General features: G+C 29.5%; 1 protein-coding gene across 1 annotated transcript in view; it reads left to right on the top strand.

Annotated features, from left to right (window-relative positions):
* The first annotated feature begins 9,941 nt into the window (after positions 1–9,941).
* Positions 9,942–10,000, top strand: part of LOC124429761 (protein dead ringer-like) — a 183,385-nt gene continuing 183,326 nt past the window's right edge. Inside the window, exon 1 of the mRNA XM_046975410.1 lies at positions 9,942–10,000. This exon is cut by the window's right edge and continues 47 nt beyond it. The gene's annotated coding sequence lies outside the window, so the exon portion shown is untranslated.

Genomic DNA, 10,000 nt, shown 5'->3' with positions numbered 1-10,000 from the left:
ATTAAACGACGTAATATTAGAAATTCATTAATGAATCCCATCCGTCAATTGTTATATCTATAATATAATTAGAAAGCTTTTTTTAAAATTCTATTATTCTTTTCTCTCGTTAGAAACGTACATTTGTATCATCTATAATACATTAGATCGATTCGTTCGCGAGATAAAGTATTATTCTTATGTAAAATCCTATATAACTTAATTATAGTATTAATCTGATAGATAAAAATTTTCATGTTGACATACACACACACACACACACACACACACATATATATATATATATATGCATGTTTTCTTCTTTTTTTCATTTGGTTTTTGAAAAAAAAAAGAAAAAGAAAAAGAAAAAGAAAATAGAAAGATAACGTAATCTGATCTTTAAGGATCATCGAAAAGCAATTCCTTCCAGTCGAAGCCTAAATACTCAAAAAATTTAAGATAGCAAATATCCTGAGATAATGTTTACTCGTCTAATCTCTTAATACTTCGTTCGGTCTAGATCTCACGAAACTTTTCCAAAATTCTAATATTCGCGAGCGTTTAGAATATGACCGCAGGAGGAAGGAAAGGAAGGAAGGAAGAAAAGAAGATTAACGTCAATCCTTCGTTAAAAACAATCCTTATTGTTACGAATTAATTGAGCGTGATTTTTTTCTCTATTTTTTTTTTCTCTTTTTTTTTTTTTTCTTTTTTCTTTTTTCTTTTTTCCTTTTCTTTTTTTATATATATATATATATATATATATATATATATATATATATATATATATATACGACATTTGATTATTAAAATTTGTTAAAAATTGTTAAAGATTTATTCGTTTGAATATAATTTAAAAAAGCGACATTACTTTCCGGTCCACCTAATATATATGGAACATCAAACGACAAGGACATTATATTAAAGTATAATAATATATGGATATTATAATAATAAACGACGAGAGTAAGATCAATTATAATTTTATACGTTTTAGTTTCAAATTGATTAATCGTATCTTATGTATATGCAATTTTAATATTTTCATTTGTTTAATAATTAATTCATTTAATTAATTAAATAATTAATTAATTAATCAATCAATTTATTTATTTATTTTTTCTTCTTCTGTATCAACTTTATCTCTCCGATCTAAACGTTTTATCGGATAATATTTAAGTTTCAGAGTAATAAAATATTGAAATAAAAAATTGAAAATAAAGAGTTGTGTGAGAATGAGAGAGAGAGAGAGAGAGAGAGAGAGAGAGAGAGAGTAGGAGAATAAGAATAAAAATAAGAAGAAGAATAAAAAAAGGTAACAATAAGAATAAGGGTAAGAAAATTGAAAAAAATTGAAAAAAAAAAAATAAAGATAAAGAGAAACATAACAGAGTAATAAAATAAAATATTATTAATTATAAAAAATTGATTTTCTTAATTAATAATATCTTATTAATTAAAAAAATCAATTTAATCAAAAAAATCAAAAATAGTTTATTAACCATTTGTACTTTATAACTATATATTATTATTTATAAAATATTGTGATGTATAAAAATTTTGAAGATACTATATATATATATATACGTGTATATATGTGTATATATATATATATATATATATATATATATATGTATATGTATATATATATATATATTCAAGGACATAATATACATTCCAATACCTATACTCAGGTATCCATACCTGTTTCTAAGATACACACATATACACACAAACCCACACACACACACTTGTATCTAAGACACCATACATCTATTACCAAGTATACACTTAGATAGATAAAAAGAGAGATCAGAGAGAGAGAGAGAGAGAGAGAGAGAGAGAGAGAGAGAGAGAGAGAGAGAAGTAGAGAGAGATAGACAAATATATTTGGGTGATTATTAAAAACATAATGGAAAAAAAAAAGAAGCTGTATAAAAATTTTAATATAACATTGAAACATTTATTTTACTATATAGTTTGATAAATAAGTATTAAAAAGAATAAAAAAAAAAGAAGAAAAGAATTAAGAAAAGAAAAAAAAAATTGCGAATGCGCAAAAAAAAAAAGAAATTGCGAATGCGCAAAAAAAAAAAAAGAAGTACAACTGATTTTGGTGAGAGTTAGGTCTTATGACCTTCTAAGGAATAATAGACAAGGGGAATACTATTCTCTGATTAGTTACGGTAAATACGAAAAGTTCGGGGGTGGTCAAGATTTAGGTATAGAAGCAATGGATATAAGTGCAGATTTATTTAAAAGAGATTTTATTTGATTAATGGTCGTAAAAATCTTGTCAAAGTTTCAGTACCTAACCAAATTTTTTGAAGCTCCTTTGGGTATTCGTTTAAGATATATCTCGACACAAAAGTTTGTTATATATATATCTCGACAGAAGAAATAGTTATCTGAAATATATTTAAACTTTATTTCACATACTTTCTAATATCATTTAACATATTGCCATTTATTTTTATTCCATCAAAAATTTTATTAATCCTTTATATTTCTGCTTCTGCCTGTGCGTACGTTCGTTCGTGCGTATGTTTATTGATTTATTTTTTTTTCTTTCAAATTTATTAAATTCAATTTTATTATTATTTCTTATAATAAATAGTAAAATACCGATCGAAGGATATTTCATTGAACAATATTTTATTTTGACATAATTAAAACGTTCTTCTTTCTATATTTCTTCTTTTCGAGTTTATTAAATGTTATTTTATATTTATAATGAAAGAAATGAGAAAAATGTAAGAAGGAAAAGTAAGATAAATAAATAATTTTCTTGGATTTCTTTTTAAAAAAGGCAAACAGTATCGACTTCGTTTTCACTTGCACGGAATATGAAAATCGTAAATGGCAAAGGGTGCATCGAAATTACTATGCAATTATTCGAAGTAAAGGAAGAACGGAAGAAAGAAAGAAAGAGAGAGGGAGAGAGAGAGAGAGAGAGAGAGAGAGAGAGAGAGAGAGACAAAGAATATATGTACATACATATATATATATATATATATATATATATATATATATATACACACACATATGTATATCTGTTTAATGGATAGGTACACCCTTATAAAGTTTCGCGTTTGTTAATCATAAAATTGGCAGTTTCACACGGTTCTCGAGAGGAGTTCGGCCATGTTCGTCCTGTTCATCTCCTACACATCGTCTCTCTCTCTCTCTCTCTCTCTCTCTCTCTCTCTCTCTCTCTCTCTCTTTCTCTTTCTCTACCTCTCTCTTTCTCTCTCTATTTCTCTTTTTCAACTCTTTTCAAAGATTAAAGAGGAAGAGCGAGAAAGAGAGAGAGAAAGAGAGAGAGAAACTTCTGCAGGAGCTCCGCAATTACCTGCAATTTATATTACGATCGTTCTACGCTACAATATTGACTCGTACCTATGTGTGTGGGCATGCAGATTGCATTTGTAAAAGTTTTTAAAGAAAGAGAGAGAGAGAGATAGAGAGAGAGAGAGAGAGAGAGAGAGAGAGAGAGAAGTATACTCTGTTAGATATTAATTATATGCACGAGTATAAAAAAAAAATAAAATAATCTAAAAGATTTAATACGTACTTGTCTACTCTTCTCTTTTTTTTTTTTTTCTTTAGGAAAAAAGAAAAAAAAATTCGATGACTTATTATATATAAATATAAATTATATTAATATATATATATATATTCTATAATAATAATAATAATAATAATAATAATAATAATAATAATAATAATAGTAATAACAATAACAATGTTAATAGTAATAAAAGAAATAATGCAAAAATAGGACAAAAAGAGGAAAGTAAAAATCAGTGAGAAAATATCTAAAGGAAAAGAATAGAAAAGAAAGGAAAAGAAAATGGATAATAATAATAATAATAATAATAATAATAATAATAATAAGAAGAAGAAGAATTAAATGGTAATAAAAGTTAATAGTAATAAAAGAAATGAGGACATAAAGATAAAAGTAAAAATCTTTGAGGGTATATCTAAAGGAATAGAAAAGAAAAGAAAGGAAAGGAAAGGAAAAGAAAGAAAAGAAAATGGATAATAATAATAATAATAATAAGAAGACGAAGATGAAGAGGAAGAAGAAGGTGAAGTAGAAGAAGTATTTCAAAATATTTCGTTTCTCCATTTTTCTTTATCTATACCATAGAACGTCTAAGAGAGGAAAAAAAAAGAAGATGAATAGATAAATAGATAGGCAGATAAATAGAGACAGTGACAGAGGTAGATGTTAGAAATAGGGAAGGTGGAGTTATAGAGAGAGAGAAAGAGAGAGAAAGAGAGAGAAAGAGAGAGAGAGAGAGAGAGAAATGAAGATGAATAAAGAGAGATAGAAAATTGGCAAGAGAAGAATTTCGTTTTGTCAAAAAGAGAGAGCGAGTACATAGATAGAGAGGGAGAGGGAGAGGGGGAGAGGGAGAAGGAGAGGGAGAGGGAGAGGGAGAGGGAGAGAAGGGGAGAGGGCGAAGGAGAGAGGAAGGAGGCAGGAGGAGAGGGAGAGGGGGAGGGAGAGAGAGAGATAGCGAAAGAGTGGAGAATGGGCCTTATTACCGACGGGATCAAACGGTCGTTGGGGTGTTAACGGCCCACGCTCGAGAGGCGAACCGAACGTTAAGGTTTGACCCGTTGGTGGAGGTTAACGTCGAGTTACGCTTCCCCTCACTCTCCACTTTTTTGTTTTTCTTTCTTCTTCTATCTCTCTATCTATCTTCCTCTCCCTCTCTCCCTCTCTCTCTTTCTTTCTTTTTATATTTTTTAAGTCTCTTTTATATCTTTTGATCTTGATCTCTCTTTCTCTTATTCTCTTATTCTCTCATTCTCTTATTCTCTCTCTCTTTCTCTTATTCTCTCTCTCTTTCTCTTATTCTCTTATTCTCTCTCTCTTTCTCTTATTCTCTTATTCTCTTATTCTCTCTCCTCCCTCTCTCTTCCCTCTCTCTCTCTCTCTCTCTCTGCCCCCTTCTTTTCCTCTCTATTTCACTTCTCCTTTTTTCTCTCCCTCCCCCTCTGCCCCCTCTATTTCACTTATTCTTCTCCCTTTCTCTCTCTCTCTCTCTCTCTCTCTCTCTCTCTCTCTCTTTCTCTCTATCTATCTTTTTCTTACTCACTCACTCTTCTGTTCTTGTTCTCATTCTTTCTCTTTCTATCTCCATTCCTTTTTCTTTACTCTCGCACTTGCCTTGCGCATTAACGGCTAAACCAAACCTTCGGACCCTTTCCCGACCTTCGGTCAAATAAATATAGTTGCAGCATGTCGCGCAGAGTTATTCTAACTTTTCTACGGTCAGTTTATGCGCGTCCGCGTTTCCACGTGCATCTCTCGACAATTTTCCATCCTATTAAGTTTTCCTACTTCCTATTTCTGTTTCTTAATTTGATTTTCATTTCGCTTTTTTTCTTTTTTTTTTCTTTTCCTTTTTTCTTTTTAATTTTTTCAATTTTTTTTTCCTTTTTTTCTTTTTTTTTTTAGTTTACTACTTCCTCTTCCTCTTATTCTTTCATTTTTTGTTTCTCTCGTTCATTTCTCTCACTCACTCACTCATTCAGGCTCCCTCTTCTCTCACCTTCTCTTTATCTATCTATCTGCCCATCTAACTAACTGTCTATCGTTCGTTCATATCTTCTCTGTGTTATTCAATCTGGAACGTTTCAATCGATTTATTTTTCTCATTAATTTCCTTTAATCCCTTTTTCTTTTTTTTTCTTTTCATTTACTTTTCATTATTATTTTTTATCCTATTTTTTCATTCTTCTTCGTCTTCTTCTTCTATATCTTTTCTCGTATGTCTTGCAAATCTCTTATTTCTTAAGTCTTATGGTTTCGTTGTCTTATCAATTATTATATATTATCATGTATTCTTTATATATTCACACTCCCTCCCTCGTATGTTCGTGAACTTTTTTTTTTGTTTTAATGTGATCCAGCGTGATTAATCTGTTCAGAGCGAGAACGAGGAACGAGATCGCGCGTGCGTACGTTCCCGTTTCTCGCCAAAGTAAAAATCGATAATATATCGATTTTCGTTCAGTTTTAAAGAAGTCTCATCATGCAGGTGAGTACTTTCGTAAGAATATATTTTTTTTCATTTTATAATAAATTTTTAACATGACTGTGCGTGTATATATATATGCATGTAGGTAATGTCATTAATTAAAAAAAAAAAAAAAAAAAAAAAAAAATAAAAAAAAAAAATATATATACATAAGTGTGTATATAAAAGAAAAAAAGGATTGCAATGCGTTTTTTACGAATATTCTATTTCTTTTGAATATTTTTTTCATAATTTTATTCGTGAAATTTATTGATTGGAATTGAAAAGTTCTCATTAATTCGAACGAACGAAAGTAGACAAATTTAATATGAATATATATATATATATATATATATATATATATATATATATGTACATATATATTTATATATTTATTTATTTATTTGTTTATTTATTTATTTATTTATTTATTTATTTATTTATTTATATATGTATTATCGAACGAATGAATTTAGTGTCATTTTGTTTCATTCTTTTTTTTTCTTTTTTTTTTTTTTTTATATTTTTTTTTCTCCGATTGTATTTATTTACAAACATATATATCTATCGAAATCTATGAGTCCAACGATTTATAAGTCGTATGTAATATAATGAATATTTTCGAAAGAATGAATTTGTTTGCGTTGAGGATAATGGGAAGGATTGGAAGATAATTAAAGAAATAAATAAAAATTTCTAATTGTTATTTATCTAATTGATATCTTAATGGATATAAAACGACGTACTATTCGAATTTCATTTGTCTTGAAAAATTCGAACGAAATATTGCGTGAACCAAAGGTTGCGAGTGAATTTTTTGATTCACTCAAAAAAGGAGAAAAAAGAAAAGAAATGAAAAGAAAAGATGGAAAAGCAGAAATAAAAAAGAAAAAGAAAGAAAGAAAAACAACAGGAGGGAAATAAAAGACGGAATTAAAGAAAATATTGACGTCGTTTTTCTTTGATTCGGAACTTTTAAAAAATATGATTTGAGGAAAATCGTGTATGCCATTATTTAAAATGGCGAATTATTCAGACTGCCAAAATGGCCGGAAATTTGGAAAATTTCGTAGTCTGAGTTTGGCGTCGTTGTTGTCTTTTGATGTCGTCATCATTTTCGTTGTCGATGCTGCCACCACCGCCGCCACCACCGCCGCCACCGCCGCCACCGCCGACGTCGACGTCACCCCCGCTGTTGTTCGGCGTCGTTGTAGGCGCCATTAGAAAAATTCGTCGGTTGTTGTTGGCGTTCCTGAACGTATTCTTTCGACCCAACTTTCAGTATTTTCTGGGATACCTAATCAACCGTGACTATCGACTTTTCTTTTCTTCCACGCCACCCCCTACCCTCAACCATACCTCTTACTCTCACTCTTTCTCTTTTACTCTCTCTCTCTCTCTCTCTCTCTTTTTTCTTTTTCTTTTTCTTCTTTCTCACTTTCATTCTTTCATTTTACATTCTCTGGTGTCCTTCATTCCATTTTTCTTTTCTTTTTTACCCCCACTTTTTTTTCCTTTCTTTCTTTCTTTCTTTCTTTCTTTCTTTCTTTCTTATTCGTTTCTAATACGAATGTTAGAAACGTGGAATAAACGAGGACGACAAAAATGCGACCCTGTCTTCTTAATGTCACGAGTCGCGAGAAAAACCTTTAAAAATTATCAAATTATTATCCTGTTGGATTTCATTCTTGGCGTACTTTTTGTTTTCACATTTTTGCGATTCGCTTTTCAAGGACGACGGAAAATTGAAAATCGAGGGAACATTATGGCCGGATGTTTTTTAATTTGCATATATGTATGTGTATATATATATATATATATATATATATATATATATATATATATGTATATTTTTTTTTCTATGATATAAAAAAAAAATTCTTTTTTCGTTTTTTTCCTTCTTTTTTTTTTTTTTTTAAATCTGAACAAATATTTGTTTATTATATAAAAATGAATATGATATAATATAATATAAGTGCATATAGTATTATATGAAATAGTAAATGATTTTACAATTATAAATTTTATAAATAAATAAATAAATAAATACATAGCTATTTATTAACATTTATATTATGATATATATAATATGAGCAATAATTTGCGGGAAGATAATTTGCTTTGTTTTTTCTTTTGTTTTTTTTTTTTTTTAATTTTTAATTTTTAATTTTTACAAATCCCCTAGAAAACGTAATGTTCGATTACGACGACAGATCATTCTAATATATTTGTTATTTGAAAAATAGAAAGGAAAAAATTATTTTATATTTATTTATATATACATACAACTGGCATGAAATAAATTTATACATATACATATATACATATATATACATATATATTTATATATATATACGCACACGCGTATATACACACGTATGTGTATGTACATGTATAAGAAAGAGACACCTTTTGTTGTACACAGTCGTGTTATCTTTGAAGAAATCGTAATCGCGTAAAATTGAAGTGCAATTTACCGGTTTCTTCGGACCACAGACAGGTGTTTTTCGAAGAAAAACTCCAAAAGAAGAATAAATTCTCTCTCTCTCTCTCTCTCTCTCTCTCTCTCGCGCGCGCGCGCCTTGTCCTTCTCTCCGTTTTTTTTTCTTTTTTCTTTTTTTTTTCTTTCTTTTCGTTGCAGAATTCGTTAGGTGGTGGCCCGCATGCATTGTTCCTTCATCGGAAGTTTAACGATAAACACTTTGCATTTTAACGACACTTTATCGTTTAAATACAAATTTCAAAAAGTAAATTGCATAAGTATATATATATATATATATATATATATACATACACGTGTAATTTATTTCTATATAGTTTTATATATATAGTATAATATAATAGTATTTTCTATGTAGTTTGCTTATCATTAACATATAAGTATTTGTTGAATTCAAATTAATTACGTAATCATTTGTTCAAATTATTACGTAATTTTTGTCTCCTTTTTTTCCTTTCTTTCTTTCTTTTTTTTTTTTTTTTTTTTCAATGTTAAGTTTCCTTTGCGAACATTAAAACAGAGTGAGAGAGATAGATAGAGAGAGAGAGAGAGAGGTAAATAGGGAGCAATAAAACGATAAATTAACAAACATACATTTACCTATAGATTAACGAGCATACAATTAATAAAAATGATTAAAGAAAAATCCATAAAAAACAAAAAAAAAAAAGAAACAACAAAAAAAGCGAACCAATAAATCAAACAAGAAAAAAGAAAAGGCAGGAGAAAATGTCGAAAAGAGGAAAAAAAAAGAAAAAAAAAAATTCTAAATCAATTTCTCGCGAAGACAGAAAAAGCAAATGGCTTAGATAATGAACGAACGAACGAACGAACTAATAAACAAATTAAAAAATAAACAAATAATAGGAACGAGAGATAAACAAAAAAAAAAAAAAAAGGGAAAAGAAAAGAAAAGGAAATAGAAAGAAAAAAAAAACCGTGAGAATAATAATCGTGCGAAAAAATTCAAACGAAAGGAAAAAAAAAAAAAAATCTATCTGGCGTAGTAAATTTAAAATCAATTTTCCCTTTTTTACCCCTTCCCCCTTTGTCTGTCTCTGTTCCGTACGTTCCTTCTTCCTTCCCCCTCTCCATACCATTTCAACCCCTCCTTTCCAACATCCCTCACCTACCCTCTCCCATAGGAGAAAATTTTCGTAGTGACGAATAAAAGATTTCGATTGGATAAAACCTAAGAAAATTGCAGGAGTTATAATCCCCGTAAGATCCAATACGACGTCCGAACTGTTTATCCCTCTCTCTTGCACTTTCATTCGTAATAGTGGGCGTGGCATTGGGTATACGTTGTTGGTCACGCCCACCTATCGGGCGTAACCGAATAATGTTACTCGCCGGTATACTCATTGGTTTGGTAGAGGGATTTAAGTGGGGGTAGTGGGTAGGGGCTAAACGTCCAGTCGAAGCCGAGACTGCACTTGATCAGATCGCAAGAGGACGCGAATGCGCGCGCGTCTAAGGTTCC

The sequence above is a fragment of the Vespa crabro genome, chromosome 16 (genome assembly GCF_910589235.1).
Source record: "Vespa crabro chromosome 16, iyVesCrab1.2, whole genome shotgun sequence".
NCBI classification, from domain to species: Eukaryota; Metazoa; Arthropoda; class Insecta; order Hymenoptera; family Vespidae; genus Vespa; species Vespa crabro.
This window is presented reverse-complemented; position numbering and strand designations above follow the sequence as displayed.